The sequence below is a fragment of the Podarcis erhardii genome (genome assembly GCF_964252035.2).
Source record: "Podarcis erhardii genome assembly, chromosome: 17".
Classification (NCBI taxonomy): domain Eukaryota; kingdom Metazoa; phylum Chordata; class Lepidosauria; order Squamata; family Lacertidae; genus Podarcis; species Podarcis erhardii.
Genome location: NC_138515.1, coordinates 16,064,896 through 16,080,848, shown reverse-complemented (window position 1 = coordinate 16,080,848; position 15,953 = coordinate 16,064,896). Strand labels below are relative to the sequence as shown.

Sequence of the window (15,953 nt, the reverse complement as noted above, 5' to 3'; positions counted from 1 at the left end):
ATGTTTAGTCCCTAGCCAGTTAATAACTTCCTATTTTCTTGTTTTTGGCACTTGAGTTGTAAGAGGCCGTTCTGTTTTTCCTACATGCACTTAGGTTATTGTTGTATCACAGAGAAGCCACTAAGGGAGCCCATTTGACTCTGAATTACGGTATCTCTGTTGTAGTCTTAACTTTTCAGGTTTCTGTTACTGGTCAAAAAGCGAAAACTGCTTCGTTTCCTACTGCATTGCCCCAGCTGCCTAAGAGGTGGCAACATAGCAACTCTTCAAACAGGAATTAGGGTGGGTATAATTTGATAAAACTTGGAGGGCATAATTTAAATCCCTGCCTGGGCTGGTTTTTTTCTCTGCTTATAGTTGCTTGTGCATTAATCTCAAGTGAGACTTAGTTAACTGGGATTTAACATAAGGTCCTATAGGTCTAGGGACGCGGGTGGCGCTGTGGGTTAAACCACAGAGCCTAGGACTTGCCAATCAGAAGGTCGGCGGTTCTAATCCCTGCGACGGGGTGAGCTCCCGTTGCTGGGTCCCTGCTCCTGCCAACCTAGCAGTTCGAAAGCACGTCAAAGTGCAAGTAGATAAATAGGTACCGCTCCAGCGGAAAGGTAAACAGCGTTTCCGTGCGCTGCTCTGGTTTGCCAGAAGCGGCTTAGTCATGCTGGCCACATGACCCAGAAGCTGTACGCCGGCTCCCTTGGCCAATAAAGCGAGATGAGTGCCGCAACCCCAGAGTCGGTCACAACTGGACCTAATGGTCAGGGGTCCCTTTACCTTTACCCTTTTTACCTATAGGTCTGGCTGAAGCATGGGTGAGGAACTTGTGTCCCTCCAGAAGTTGTTACACTACAGCAGGGGCCAGCAGACTTTTTCAGCAGGAGGCCAGTCCACTGTCCCTCAGACCTTCTGGGGGGCTGGACTAGATTTTTTGGGGGGAAAATGAACGAATTCCTATGCCCCAGAAATAACCCAGAGATGCATTTTAAATAAAAGGGCACATTCTACTCATGTAAAAACACGCTGATTCCCAGACCGTCCATAGGCCGGATTGAGAAGGCGATTGAGCCGGATCTGGCCCCTGGGCCTTAGTTTGCCTAACCATGTACTATAGCACCCATAATCTCTGACAGTTGGCCATGCTTCATGGGGCTAATGGGAGTTGGGAACTCAACAGTGGCTTACTGTAGATCCTTAGTAGGTTATGCTTACGGAGTGATGTGTACTCACTTTGAACTGGGGTTGGTGAATTTTACTTCCGAGTAGAACCTTTACTCGGCCATGAAGCTCAGTGGGCAGTATTGCGCTATTTATACTTTCTCAGCCTAACCCACCTCACGATTTTTGTTGTGAGGATAACATTGGGCGATGGGTTGGTGGGGGGGATAACCATGTTATCTTGAGCACCTTGATGAAGGTAGAGAGAGAGAGAAAATAAAAATAGAAATAAGATAGAAACAGCAGTTTGATATCAGCTCAAGTGTCCTGGCTTCCCCTAAAGAAGCTTGGGAATTCTAGTTTGGGGAGGGTACTGAGAGTCTGTAGTCCAGCTTCTTGGAAGTATAATCTTCAGAACTGGAGTCTGGAGAGACAAAAATTTTGAAACAAGCGACTATAGTAGGCACCCTCAAACTCGGCCCTCCAGATGTTTTGGGACTACAACTCCCATCATCCCTAGCTAACAGGATAAGTGGTCAGGGATGATGGGAATTGTAGTTCCAAAACATCTGGAGGGCCGAGTTTGGGGTTGCCTGGACCAATACTAAAGTACAGTCTGTGATTCCTCAGTCTATGCTAATATCCACTTAATCATGAATTTAGGCAACAGGAGATGTGATAAAAAAGGAACATGAATGGCTCACTTTTTCTGCAGCTCCCTTGAGTTTAATTTTGGAATATGCTTTAATTTCGAAAGGGCTGGGCCCTAGCTTGAAATGTGCAAGCGACAAAGAGTCTTTGGAACAACGCGCAAGTTGTTCATCACATTCCTTCCCCATGCATCTTTGGCCATTTTCTCCCCATTTCTCCATACATGTTTTCAAAGTATCTGCAGAGAAATGTAACGTCAGAAGCAACGGTCACCCTGTGTCCATCATGACGATTTTCACATCAAGGGAAGTCATAGAACCACTCTATTCTGCCTCGGTCAGGCCACACCTGGAATAGTGTGTCCAGTTCTGGGCAGCATAATTTAAGAAGGATGTTGACAAGCTGGAAGGTGTGCAGAGGAGGGCAACCTAGATGATCAAGGGTCTGCCAACCAAGCCTTATGAGGAACGGTCGAAGGAGCTGGATATGTTTAGCCTGGAAAAGAGGAGACTGAGAGGAGATAAGAAAGCATCTTCAGATATCTCAAGGGCTGTCGCATGGAAGAGGGAACAAGCTTGTTTTCTTCTGCTCTGGAGGGTAGGACTCGAAACCATGGCTTCAAGTTACAAGAAAGGAGATTCTGACTAAACATACGGAAGAGGTGTTCGACAGTGGAACAGTCTCCCTCGGGAGGTTGTGGACCTTCCTTGGAGGTTTTTAAGCATCTGTCCTGGACACTTCAGCTGAGATTCCTGCATTGCCAGGGGTTCAGACTCAATGACAGTTGGGGTCCCTTTCCAACTCAACAATACCATGATTTCATTTTTGTTATACCGGTGTTGTCATCAATTTGCTGTTTTAAAACCTTTCATTCCACAGTCTGCAGCCGTCGGGCACAAGACGTTGGGTAAATTCAACCAGCTCAGCCACCTGGTGGGAAATAGGATTAGACGCACCAGTTCACCAAATGTCTTCCTTCCCAAGCGGAAGGGGGTTCATTTTTGTCCTTAGGAGCGTTTAGAGCAGGAAACAAATCAATATTAAAGGGATTTATACAGATTCATGCTAAGTCTGTGTCTCCTCAAAACAGATGGACGAGAGCTGTGCAAGTGCGGTTTCTAAATTTGGCCCAGTGGAGCATTTAACTATTTCTCAATTGGGCTACTGCAGGCATGTCCATAATCCATTTCGGGGGCCTAATTTGGCCCGTTGGTTGGTTTAATCCGGCCACTGTGGCAGTTTATTTTCTGGGGTAGAATCCTAAAAAAACCCTCAGCAACTTCAATCTTAAAAAATCCCTCAACAAATTCAATCCTAAAAAAACCCCAACAACTTCAATCCTACTAAAAAGGTCAACAACTTTGGTTGGCCCTTCGGTCGGCCCTCATGGCCCTTCACTTCATCAAATCTGACCCTCTTTGAAAAAAGTTTGGACACCACTGGACTTGCAAACGGTTCTGAAAAACCCCTTTTCCATTCCTCAAATTCTTACTTACAGGTATTTTAATTCCCTCCATTGCAAGCACATGCGCAGGTTGGATGCTACCCAAGAGTGACATAATGACTTCTTATGTTTCATGATGACTGTGCACAGCTATATGGGTCGGGTGATTAAGAGCACTCTAAGCATTAGTATATAAGGAAGACGTATACTAGACAGAATGACCCAGACAGTGCTCTTAATTTGTGTGGCATCGCCTCCGGCATTTGTGACGAGGATAATTACTGTTGTTTAAGTGAGAGTGTTTTTCTATCCAGAGTTATGACTAAAGGAGCCAGCGTTTGAATTATTTGTGCTGTGCTTTTTATATATATACAGTGGTACCTCGGGTTACAGACGCTTCAGGTTAGAGACGCTTCAGGTTACAGACTCCACTAACCCAGAAATAGTACCTCGGGTTAAGAACTTTGCTTCAGGATGAGAACAGAAATCGTGCTCTGGCGGCGCGGCGGCAGCAGGAGGCCCCATTAGCTAAAGTGGTGCTTTCAGGTTAAGAACAGTTTCAGGTTAGGAACGGACCTCCGGAATGAATTAAGTACTTAACCTGAGGTACCACTGTATATAAGAAGGAAGAAGAAATTTTTGAAAATTGTCATGATCCATAATCTTCTCTGATGCGCAGAGGCTGTTTTATGGAGGATGTTCCATGGTCCTCCTACCTGATTACTTTAGGCAAAAATGCCAGGAATCGAACCTGGAACATTGTGCATGCAAAGTATATGTTCTGTGTCAAGGACCAATCCTAAATCACCAGATTACTATGGCTCTGCACATGCTTTGCAAGTTCCTGTTAAATTATAGTCTCTGAAAACTTTCCTTAGTTTGACTTAGTGTGAGTATTGTATAGACCAGGGGTCAGCAAACTTTTTCAGCAGGGGGCTGGTCCACTGTCCCTCAGACCTTGTGGGGGGCCGGACTATATTTTGAAAAAAAATAACAATGAACGAATTCCTATGCCCCACAAATAACCCAGAGATGCATTTTAAATAAAAGGACACATTCTACTCATGTAAAAACACACTGATTCCCGGACCGTCTGTGGGTCAGATTTAGAAGGCGATTGGGCCGGATCCAGCCCCCGGGCCTTAGTTTGCCCACCCATGGTTCAGAGTGTTTGCACACACGGAATCAGCACATCTGATCTCCAAACTACTCTATGGAGAATCTTGGAATCGTAGCGTTGGAAGGAACCACAAGGATTCGTCTAGTCCCGGCATGTCCAACAGGTAGTTTGTGATCTGCCAGTAGATCACTGGACATCAGTGGTAGATCATTGGTAGATCACTGGCTCCCCCAACTATGGTTTCCCTAGAAAAATGGTTCCCCTGAGATTAAGAGTCTCGCGTTCCGCCAACTGAAGAGGGCAGGAATCGCCACTGTTCGTTGTTCCTGGCTCCACTGTCGGGACAATCCAGCAAATAATGCCAGGCTCCAAAATGTGGAGCTGGAGTTTGTCCCAGATCTCGCGCAGAGGCAGATGTCCCGTGCCAGGAGGCAGGTTGGGTCTTGCCTACCGCAAGGATCTGGCTTGGCTAGGAAGGCAAATCAAGATTTGTGGGCCTAAATAAAATGTTGGTATCAGGTCAAGGGGCGACATCAGCAAGTGGGGCACAGGTGATAACCTCAGTGGGTGGGTGCCCACGGGTGGAAGCCCAAAGAACTGATTCCTCAAATGGTATTTTATTCCCAGTGACTGTTCTGCACAAACACTGCAGCCACAGGTGGGAGATTTATGTGCTGCTCCTAAGCATGGTATAATAATTAAAAAGCTGTCAAGAGCAAAATGTAAATATAAATGACACTATAATCCTACACATTTTACATAATCTGACACTTTCTTCAACAGAATTTAATACGTAGTAAAAAGCATTCAGGACTGCAGCTTAAAGGTATAATCCTATACAGTGGTCCCTTGGGTTACATACGCTTCAGGTTACATACGCTTTAGGTTACAGACTCCACTAACCCAGAAATACTACCTCGGGTTAAGAACTTTGCTTCAGAATGAGAACAGAAATCGTTCTCCGATGGCGTGGCGGCAGCGGGAGGCCCCATTAGCTAAAATGGTACCTCAGGTTAAGAACAGTTTCAGGTTAAGAATGGACCTCCAGAACGAATTAAGTACGTAACCAGAGGTACCACTGTAAATGTTTATTTAAAAGTAATTCCTACCAAATTAGATCTCTGCAGTAAATGCAACCTAAATCACATTTGTCCAAATACACTTGCAGCCCATTTCCTAAAATGACCTGTGGATCAACTGTTTTGAGAACTGACGGCTTTTAATGGTGTCGTGCTTTTTTTTATTGTAATTATTTGTATGTTTGAAACAAGACTTTTTAATGTATGTGTGTAGTTTTAATTCTGATAATGTTTAATTGTTTTTACTCATTTTTTTTCTGTGTTTAAAAGTTTTGTGTACAAAACTTGAAACAGCTACTAGGTGTGGAATAAGATCTTCTAGAATCGTTACTCGGGCCTTTTATGCCACTTGAAATTGAATTTCTTGTCTTAAAATTAGTAACATGTGTCTCTGCGTTTATTATTATATTTCCGACAGGTGAGAATCTAACCAATGCATGCAAACATCTTTCATTTTTATATTGTATTGCCCTGCAAGGACAAATATAAGAAGACTTATGAATGAATAATTTCACAGAATTGATTGTACGATCGCATTCATAAAATGAATATGACTTACTTGTCTGATGTAGCTTTTAAAGGATATTTTAATAATTTCTCACTACAGTGTTATTGCATCCCAGAGTTGGGGGGGGTTTTATTTAAAAAATGCTAATGCAATAGGCATGAACAGTCAATATCAGGCAAAGAATACAGACTTTATGCATATAAGACAGCAGTGCAAAGTGTTTTCCTGTAATGATCAAAGAGGTAATTGGGATTGATTTTTTGTTTAACCTACAAGTCTGACTGTTAAATAATTCCAAGGGACCTGCTGGGGGGAAATGTGCAGAAAACTAATGAGCGGTTTGCCAATGCTGGCTCAAATCGTTGTGGCAAATGAACTGGAAAAATAAAGAGAAGCCATCAGAATAGAAGCAGTTTAGGAACATTGGCATATAATCCTAGTGGAAAAGACAATAGCATTATAGCAAATATGGGGAGGAAAATTACTACAGTTTCCTCTGTATCTGAGCCATGGGAGAACTCTTCAGAACATGTGTAGAACCTACTGGATGAGGCCAGTGGTCCATCCATTCCTGCATCTTGTTCTCACAGTGGCCAACCAAGATGCCTGTTGAGCAAGATTCACACACGAGGACTCTGCCCCTTTGTGTTTTGATATAGCATCCCTTGTAAATTACGTTTCCTGAAATAATAATCACAGTAATAAGACTACGAAGCGTCTTTTGTACACCCCATCTGCTCACGTTTGACATTTATTCATTCCCGTGAATGTGTGTTGTGCTACAAGTTGAGGAACGCCAACAGTTACGGGAAGATAGTCTCCCTTGTTAAATCCCAGAGCGCCTATTTGCAGAGCATCTTGTTGTCTGTTGGCTCAGAAAGATAACTAGGGCAAATTAAGCGACCAGCTGACTTGGGTCATTACACATGACTAGGGCCATATGGTGAAACAGGATTACTTAAGTATGTCGCTGCTGGGCCACATCACATCGTCCTAGGCATTAAAAGAGAGCAAAATGGGTCAGATCATTAAAAAAACACACCACAATTTTAATGGCTGAATAGTGCCAGGGAGGTTACTCACCTAACAGAGGTCAGAATAATGCTTGTGACCTTACCTGGAGCTTATAACAGAGGCTGTAATTGAAAAACGGTTGCTCCCAACCAGCTCATTGTCCACCTGGTGCATAAAGATGTCTGTGCCTTGCTCACTATTGGCAATGCTGTCTCCAGGGTTTTTTTTGGGGGGGGGGTCTGTGGTCCAACACCCTCAATAAAGGTAAAAGTAAAGGTAAAGGGACCCCTGACCATTAGGTCCAGTCATGACCGACTCTGGGGTTGCGGTGCTCATCTTGCTTTACTGGCCAAGGGAGCCGGTGTACAGCTTCCGGGTCATGTGGCCAGCATGACTAAGCTGCTTCTGGCGAACCAGAGCAGCGCACGGAAACGCCGTTTACCTTCCCGCCGGAGCGGTACCTATTTATCTACTTGCACTTGACATGCTTTCGAACTGCTAGGTGGGCAGGAGCAGGGACTGAGCAACGGGAGCTCACCCCGTTGCGGGGATTCGAACCGCCAACCTTCTGATCGGCAAGTCCTAAGCTCTGTGGCTTAACCCACAGCGCCGTCAATGGCCCCCCTCTAACTTAGACCAGAAAGGACTTGGAAACTGAGAATTCTTTGAGGCTGGTCTGATCTTTGATATTCGGTTCAAAGTGGCAATGGAAGCACTGTTGGGGCAAGGAGTCCTCTGCAGGTTTGGGGGCCATGGCAAATGTCCAACTTTGCCATCCCCTTGGGGGAGCCCTTGGGAGCGTGGCCTTACCATTTGGAAGAATGAGATAGCTGGTTTCTGGGCGTCACAGAAGTGCAGAAAACCTATTATTTGATTTATTATTGCATTTTTTTTTCCGTCACAAAGAGGTGGCTTGTGAGATTTGGTGTGTCAGGTCTTGACTGGTCTTGGACATTCCTCACCTTGACTCGTGGAGAAAAGGGGAGACGTTTGCTATTCTGCTTCAGGCAGCAAAAAGTCTTGGGGTGGCCCTGCAAGTATACATGTCCCTTTGTCTGTGTGCAATCTGTTTATGGAAGTCCATTGATGGAGGCAAGAATGGGCTACCAAGTATCAGGGATTGTCGTCAGATTTTGTTCCCCATAATCGTAATGCTAAACTTTGCAAAGTGGTGCTGAGTCATTATTGAGTCGTTTCTCAGTCATGCTGAAGTATTGGGAAGTGGCTGTTCATGATTTAAGTACAGTCGTATCTTGGAAGCTGAACGGAATCCGTTCCGGAAGTCTGTTCAACTTTCAAAACGTTCGGAAACCAAAGTGCGGCTTCTGATTGGCTGCAGGAGCTTCCTGCAATTGAAAGCCTCGTCGGATGTTTGGCTTCCAAAAATAGTTCACAAACCGGAACAGTCATTTCCGGGTTTGCGGCGTTTGGGAGCTAAAACGTTCGACTTGCAAGGCGTTCAGGGTCCAAGGTACAACTGTAATATGGAAGATCTTTCAGATATTTATTATTAATAAAGCTTTGAGATGTACCGTATTTTTCCGTGTATAAGATGTCCCCATGTATAAGACGTTCCCTATTTCCAAGTTAAGGGATGCGGGTGGCGCTGTGGGTTAAACCACAGAGCCTAGGACTTGCCGATCAGGAGGTTGGCGGTTCGAATCCCCACGATAGGGTTAGCTCCCGTTGCTCGGTCCCTGCTCCTGCCCACCTAGCAGTTCAAAAGCAGCTCAAAGTGCAAGTAGATAAATAGGTACCCCTCTGGCGGGAAGGTAAACGGCATTTCCGTGCGCTGCTCTGGTTCGCCAGAAGCGGCTTAGTCATGCTGGCCACATGACCTGGAAGCTGTACGCCGGCTCCCTCAGCGCCGCATCCCCAGAGTCGGCCACGACTGGACCTAATGATCAGGGGTCCCTTTACCTATTTCCAAATTAAGAAAACACCCCTTAGCACTACCCATGTATAAGACAAGCCCCAATTTCAAACCATTTTTGGGGGGTAAAAAAACCCCCTAGTCTTATACATGGAAAAATACAGTAAAGCAAGTCTGCATTTTTAAAAAATGCATTTTAAATATAGCTTTAGAAGCCTGGAAGAATCAGGAAGGTGTGGAATTGGACAAGATCCCAAATGCTTTTGCACAGGTGTATGTTGCCTTGTGTCTCGCTGCCCTTGGCTTGCGTTTTCCTGCCATCTGTTCGAGCACGTTGTAAATCGGTTGTCGCTAGGCAGCTGGTCCCCCGTTGCCGTATCTGCAAAGTGGTCATCTTGGACGCCAATAAAATTAGCACTCAACAGAGCTTATCGCAACATAACTGGAGAAGGGCTAGACATCTGTGTGGGATTCTAGATGCTCTGCTGTTTGCACCAATTAACAGCATCTGGACGGCAGTCTGTTTTCTTAAAACTTTCCAGCAGGGGAAGGTATTGGGGGAAGAGGAGTAGGGGAGGAAAAAAATCATAATAATCTAGTTAAGATGATGTTGTATGAGCATGCCAGATATATATCCCTGAGAGAATACAGGCTCCCAACTAGGCGCCTTATTAGATTATCAGAGTTTCCTAGCATGTTGTTCTCAGAGGATGAAAGATCAGAACAAAAATAAGCTCTTGCTATGTGTCAAGGCTAGTGGCTACTTGAGTGGGTCAGCTGTTCATACAAGGAAGAATTTTTGCATTGATTTGGCTAATAGGATCGTGGCTGACCCAAACCAATAGGGACTGTTAGATTAGTTGCAGAGCCCAAGCACTGCATGCAAAAAGTCCCAGGTTCATTTGCTGGTTCATTCTGCTTCTTCTTAGGAGGGTGATTAAAACTCCTTTTTAATTGGCCAAATAGATATTTGAATAGCTGTGCTGACCTGCTCTGTTTCTTGTTGTTGTTGTTTTTATTGTGCGGTGCTCTGTGGAAGCGTGGAATATAAATTACTTAGAATAAATAGATTGGCAAACAGTTTGACTTGGTGTAAGGCACATCCTTATGTCCCGAGAGACAACATTCTTAAAAAGCCTTAAAACTTAAAACTGTCTGATAACTTATTAAATGAGGTCTGGGGCATTAGAATGGAGACAAGAACTCCATAATTTTGTTCCCATTTTTTGTATTATTACACAGAATGGCTTCTAATGGTCAGTTCTATTTTATATAACATGTAATGTAAAAGAGTTATTGCTGTTAGAAATTGACAATGTTTTTAGCCACTGCTATTTAATATAAAGCAATATGACATCCAAACACAGACTTCCCAGTAGATTGTATTGCCCAGTCCTCATACATCAATCCCCCTTTATGGCTATGTAGCAAGGTGGTAGAGGAATTGGAGCCTTTTATCCATCAGGGATATCAGTCCAACCTTCCATGTGTAATAATTTCAAGCACAATTCAAAGTGTTGGTGCTGACCTTTAAAGCCCTCAACATCCTCGGCCCTGTATACCTGAAGGAGCGTCTCCACCCCCATTGTTCTGCCTGGACACTGAGATCCAGTGCCGAGGGCCTTCTGGCAGTTCCCTCTCTGAGAGAAGCCAAGTTACAGGGAACCAGGCAGAGGGCCTTCTCGGTGGTGGCACCCGCCCTGTGGAACGCCCTCCCACCAGATGTCAAAGAGAAAAACAACTACCAGACTTTTAGAAGACATCTGAAGGCAGCCCTATTTAGGGAAGCTTTTAATGTTTGATGGACTGTTGTATTTCGGTATTCTGTTGGAGGCTGCCCAGAGTGGCTGGAGGGGCCCAGGCAGATGGGTGGGGTATAAATAAATTATTATTATTATTATTATTATTATTATTATTATTATTGATACAGATGGGGCTCATCCACCTGGAAAAGCTATCCTGATTCATGAGGCTTCAGGACTAAACCCTGAGGAAATATCTTGTAACCGCTGCCTTGCGGGGGACATATTCTGGAGAAGAAAAGGTTAAGGAGTAAGCCCTACACAAAGTGGGAGTCCCTAGGATGGTTGGGTGGTGCCGTGTACACCTCCTTCCCGCAACTCCTTCAGCCAAGCTGGTGCCAAACATATTGCTCTGCTTTCCTTTGGACCACACCAGCGAGGCCGAGAGTGTGGGCTCTTGTTGTCTGGGCACCCCCAGGACCCCCATACACACTGCCCTGGCTTGCACCCCAGAGGGGTCACTTCAGTGCTACTGATGCAGCAAAAACAATACAGGAGGCAGCCCTTTACAAGCTCCTGATCTTTGCAACCACAGCTGGCGCTGCGATTCCCCAGCGGTTTGGCTTGACCCCCAGGAAGCTCACTCCATTGTCTTTTGAGCCAGACGGATGCCAACTGTAGATTGAAACGCCTTACTGTTAAATTAGCGAAGAGTGTGTGCATTTTGTATGTTGACTCTTTAAAATCCTTTTTTAAAAGAACGTTGCCTTAAGCACCGTACACTTGGGAAGGCATCTAAAAATGTCACAAACAGGTAACGTTTCTGTCGCTAAGACATGAATATTAAAATTAAGGAACAGTAAATGCAGGGCTGTCGCCACTTATGTTGATCCCGGTGATATTTACACAGGTTGTTAGTCCTTGGTAATTGATCCCCCGCCCTCTCCGCCTTTATTGATGAAGGAAGTGGTTGAAAGTTGACTGCAGAATAAGTGATTCAAGATACTAGTTTTGTGGCATTGGAATGGGATGTGCGACAACAGCGGAGCGTGGGGTGGAAAGCTGCACCTGCAGCTAGAGACACATGGGAATCAAACTGCACATTATGCCTAACGATGATAATTGCATAAATTAAAAACCAGAAGGTAAAAGAAATTGCATGTTATGCTCCATGTCAAGCGTGGCTTTACATCTCCTGTTGCTTTTAAAATCGCAGCCTCTGTGTGTGCAGTTAATGGGATTGTAAAGGTAAAGGTAAAGGACCCCAGGACGGTTTCAGAGGCAACTATGGGGTTCGTCTCGCTTTCAGTCCAAGGGAGCCTGCATTCATCCACAGACAGCTTTCCAGCAGGACTAAACCACTTCTGGTGCAACAGGACACTGGGACGGAAACCAGAGTGCACTGATACGCCGTTTACCTCTCGGCCACAGTGGTACTTATTTATCTACTTGCACTGGCGTGCTTTCAAGCTGCTAGGTTGGCAGGAGCTGGAACAGAGCAACGGGACCTCACTCCATTGCAGGGTGTCAGGTGTGCATGCAGGAGCCAGGTCCTGTGACCAATAGGACCTTGCTGGACTGGGGCCTTCCTAAGTTTGTTCTGAAGAGGCAAGGTACGGCTTCACAGGTGAGGCTGACTGGTAACTCACAGCACCTGGTGGCAAGAGCCGGGAAGGGATATAAGGTCAGCATTTCCCTTCGGCTCTTGGCCACAGCAACACGCTTCCTCTTAGGCTTCTTGCTTCCTGATCCTTGAACCTCGGCTTGTTGACTCCCTGCTTCTTGATCCTCGGACCCCTGACTTCGTGACTCCTTGCTTCCTGACCCTCGGACCCTCGGCTTCCTGAATCCTGGCTTCTGGAACCCCGTTCCTGCTCCCACCCCGCCATCTTGACCCCGGTCCTGATGTCCCCTGCCGAGACTTTGATCGCCCATGAGCACAGGGATTCGAACCGCCAACCTTCCGAGCGCCCAAGGAAGATAGGGTCATTTTCTCACCCCTGGGCAGGTCCAGTGTTTGAAATTACCCGGGTGCCAGGTGCGCTTTGCAACCAGGTGACAGTGCCCAGCTCAAGATATTCATCTGAACTAGCCAGAGGTTCAAGTGAGAACCAACCACAGTCAGTCCAACGTTTGAAAAATAAAACATTTGAGCCGTCTCGCCCCCAAATGGCAACAAGGCGACCGCAACCTTGGTTTAAGGAGCCATTTGGGGCCCAGCTTAGATACCTGAGTTTCTAACACTGCCAGAGAGGTGCTGTCAGTCAATATTGAGCTGGATGGATTGGGACCCTGACTTAGCATAGACAGGGTCGGATGTTGCAATATTGTGTGTTTCTAAAGCTGGCCTGAAGTCGATGTATTCAGTCTGACGCTTTCGACCGCAATGGTTCGTTTGCAGTGGTTTGAGAGTTTTAAGATTTGGGTCTAGTTTGAGTCTCTCCATGCCCTCCGGTGTAAAATTCATGTGCTCTTGGTCTATAGGTTTTGACTCATCCCGAAGGAAAGGCATTGTTTGTGCCAATAAATAAGAAAGGGCTGCAAGGTATCCAGGTGTGCCTTCTTCCATCTTCAGACGCCGATGATTCACACCTAGATAGTCTGCAGGTAGCTGCTGTCAGCTTCGGGCAAAGACAGTACAACATTAAAAAAAGAGGCTGTTGCATGTTTCTCAGTCATGCTACAAGCTCACGTTTGCAAATGAGACAAGGGTACCAGCCCGATGAATGCTGCGGGTTGAGGCTCACAGTCTTGTCTGGTAATGGGGCTTATTTTTTAATTTCATGAAACATATACACCACTTGATTTTTTAAAAAAACAAAACAAAGCAGGTTACTATAAAATCGAGAAAGATTCAAAACCGTACAATATTATTATTATAAATTATTATTACTATTATTAGCGTTCTCCTTGTGGAATGCCTTCCCATCAGATGTCAAGGAGATTAAGAGCTACACAACTTTTATAAGACATCTGAAGACAGCGCTGTACTGGGAAGTTTTTAACGTTTTATTATGTTTTTTAAATCTGCTGGAAGCCGCCCTGAGTGGTTGGGGAAAGCAAGCCAGATAGGTGGGGTATGAATATAACAACAACAACAACAACTTCAAAACCTACAAAAGTTAAAGTACCAAAACAGATGTTTATTTCACTGCTAGCTCTATTTCGGGAAAGTTAACCAAAACGCCCTCTAGCCAAATGTCTGACACAGAAGCCTTCCAGCATCCTTCCATCTCAAGCAACGAGGCGCTATCCTCAACCAGAGGAGGAATGAGAGGCAAGAGCCAGTGGCAACATCGGCACCAACTCTAAGGGGCCCAGATCCCTTTGCCCCCCTATAAAATATTCTCACCCCTCTAATGTTGAGAACAATCGGGGGCAGAGGAGGCCAAGTGCAAAGCTGAGCAGGGTATGGATTCAGTGACCGGTGGTTCCTCCTGCTCCTGCCACAGAGGGGAAGGAGCGGGCCAGCTGCCCTGGGCCGGTGGCGGCCGCAGGGGAAGGATGAGGTTGACCACGGAGCCGTGTGTGGCGCAGTGGCAGTGGCTGGTGGCTTTCTTTCCCCCTACTCCTGCTGCGGAAGGGGAGGAGAGGGGAGGAAGCAGCCCTGCGGCAGGAGGAGGAGAAGGAGGTGGTGGTGGTTGATCCCTGGAGAGGAGGAGCTGCCAGCCATTGAAGCTGCTCTGTAGCCGCAGCTGCTTTCGGCTCTGCCCCTTGGCTCTTCTTGGTGTCCCCTTGCCACACACACACACACATCATGTGCATGTAATACGGTCACATACCCCACAAATCTTCTGCTCATGTTGGTGCCTCTGAGTGTGAAGAAGAGGCATGGCCAGCTTGAGCCAGGGTTTGTTTGCTTTGCTTTGAGGAGTACATTGGTACCTCGGGTTGCAGACGCTTCAGGTACAGACGCTTCAGGTTACAGACTCCGCTAACCCAGAAATAGTACCTCGGGTTAAGAACTTTGCTTCAGGATGAGAACAGAAATCGTGCTCCGGTGGCGCGGCAGCAACAGGAGGCCCCATTAGCTAAAGTGGTGCTTCAGGTTAAGAACAGACCTCCGGAACGTATTAAGTACATAACCAGAGGTACCACTGTACATGGAAAAACACTGCTCTAAAAAGAATATGTTGATATGTGTGGATTAAGTATGTAAAGTACAAGTGAGAACAATAATTAGAAATGGCTATAAGAGATTATATTATCCAAAGAATGCAATGATAGTATTTAAACTTGAGCTAAAGGAAGTCGAGTCGTGGTGGAGGAAAGTCACGGGGGTACGTAGGGTTTATGTTTGCAATGTAGGGTGTACATGTATTTTCTTCAGTTTAATTTTGTTTTAGTATTTGTTTATTTTATTTCAGTGTTCTGTATCATTTATTAAGAAATTTTAAAAGAAGAGGAGGAGGCGTGGCCAGCTTGAGCCAGGGTTTGTTTGGTAAGCGTGCTCATCTGACGGCTCGGAGCAATGTGCGGAAAGGCCAAAGTGTGCCATTTATTTTTCATGCAGCTGCTTCTGATGAAAGCCGTTGTGGCGTGTGCATTGTGAACTTCGAAAGCTCTGCCTTCTCCTTTAAAAGAAAGGGTAGCCGCGCTTGTTATCTGCTGTACAGGATAATATAGCAGCTGGCCTGTAAAGCTGAGCTAACCTTATAAAACCAAGCTAACCTTAAACCTCTCCTGCACACGGAGGGGACAATGAGGCAACAAAGGAGATACTGTAGGTCCATCCTGGAACGGACATTCACATTGTTTCCTTCGTTGCAATGGCATTGTGATTCCACCGCAATTAAGGCAAATTGAGTTAAAATGCCATTGGAGACAGTGAAGTTAAAAAAGAAGCCTGTGTTTCTAAGTTAGCAGGTGGAATTGCTGATTTCTTTCTTCCTTATGGAGTCGGTGGGAGGAGATAAGGAATCTAAACCATAAATGATTGCTTTGTTGTTGCAGTTTCCACTGATGATGACTTTGCTCTTAAGTTTCAGTCTGTCACATTTTACATGCTAAGTTGTACAGTCAAAAAATCATACTATATATATATATTTTAAAAAAGGGAGAGAGAGGAAAAAATTAAGAGGTCTTTCCCCATCCTTCAAAAAATTAAGCATGCGTGGAGCTGTTTGTAGATCAGATGTGCTGATTCCGCCTGTGCAGTTACTCTGAACCATGGGTAGGCAAACGGATCCGGCCCAGTCGCCTTCTAAATCCAGCCCGCGGACAGTCCGGGAATCAGTGTGTTTTTACATGAGTAGAATGTGCCCTTTATTTAAAATGCATCTCTGGGTTATTAGTGGGGCATAGGAATTCGTTCATTCCTCCCCCCCCCCCAAAAATATAGTCCAGCCCCCCCACAAGATCTGAGGGACA

At 45.5% G+C, this 15,953-nt stretch overlaps 1 protein-coding gene across 4 annotated transcripts in view; it reads left to right on the top strand.

Annotated features, from left to right (window-relative positions):
* The window catches only part of MOB3B (MOB kinase activator 3B), a 101,968-nt gene that overhangs the window by 14,496 nt on the left and 71,519 nt on the right, over positions 1–15,953 (top strand). The window lies entirely within an intron of this gene.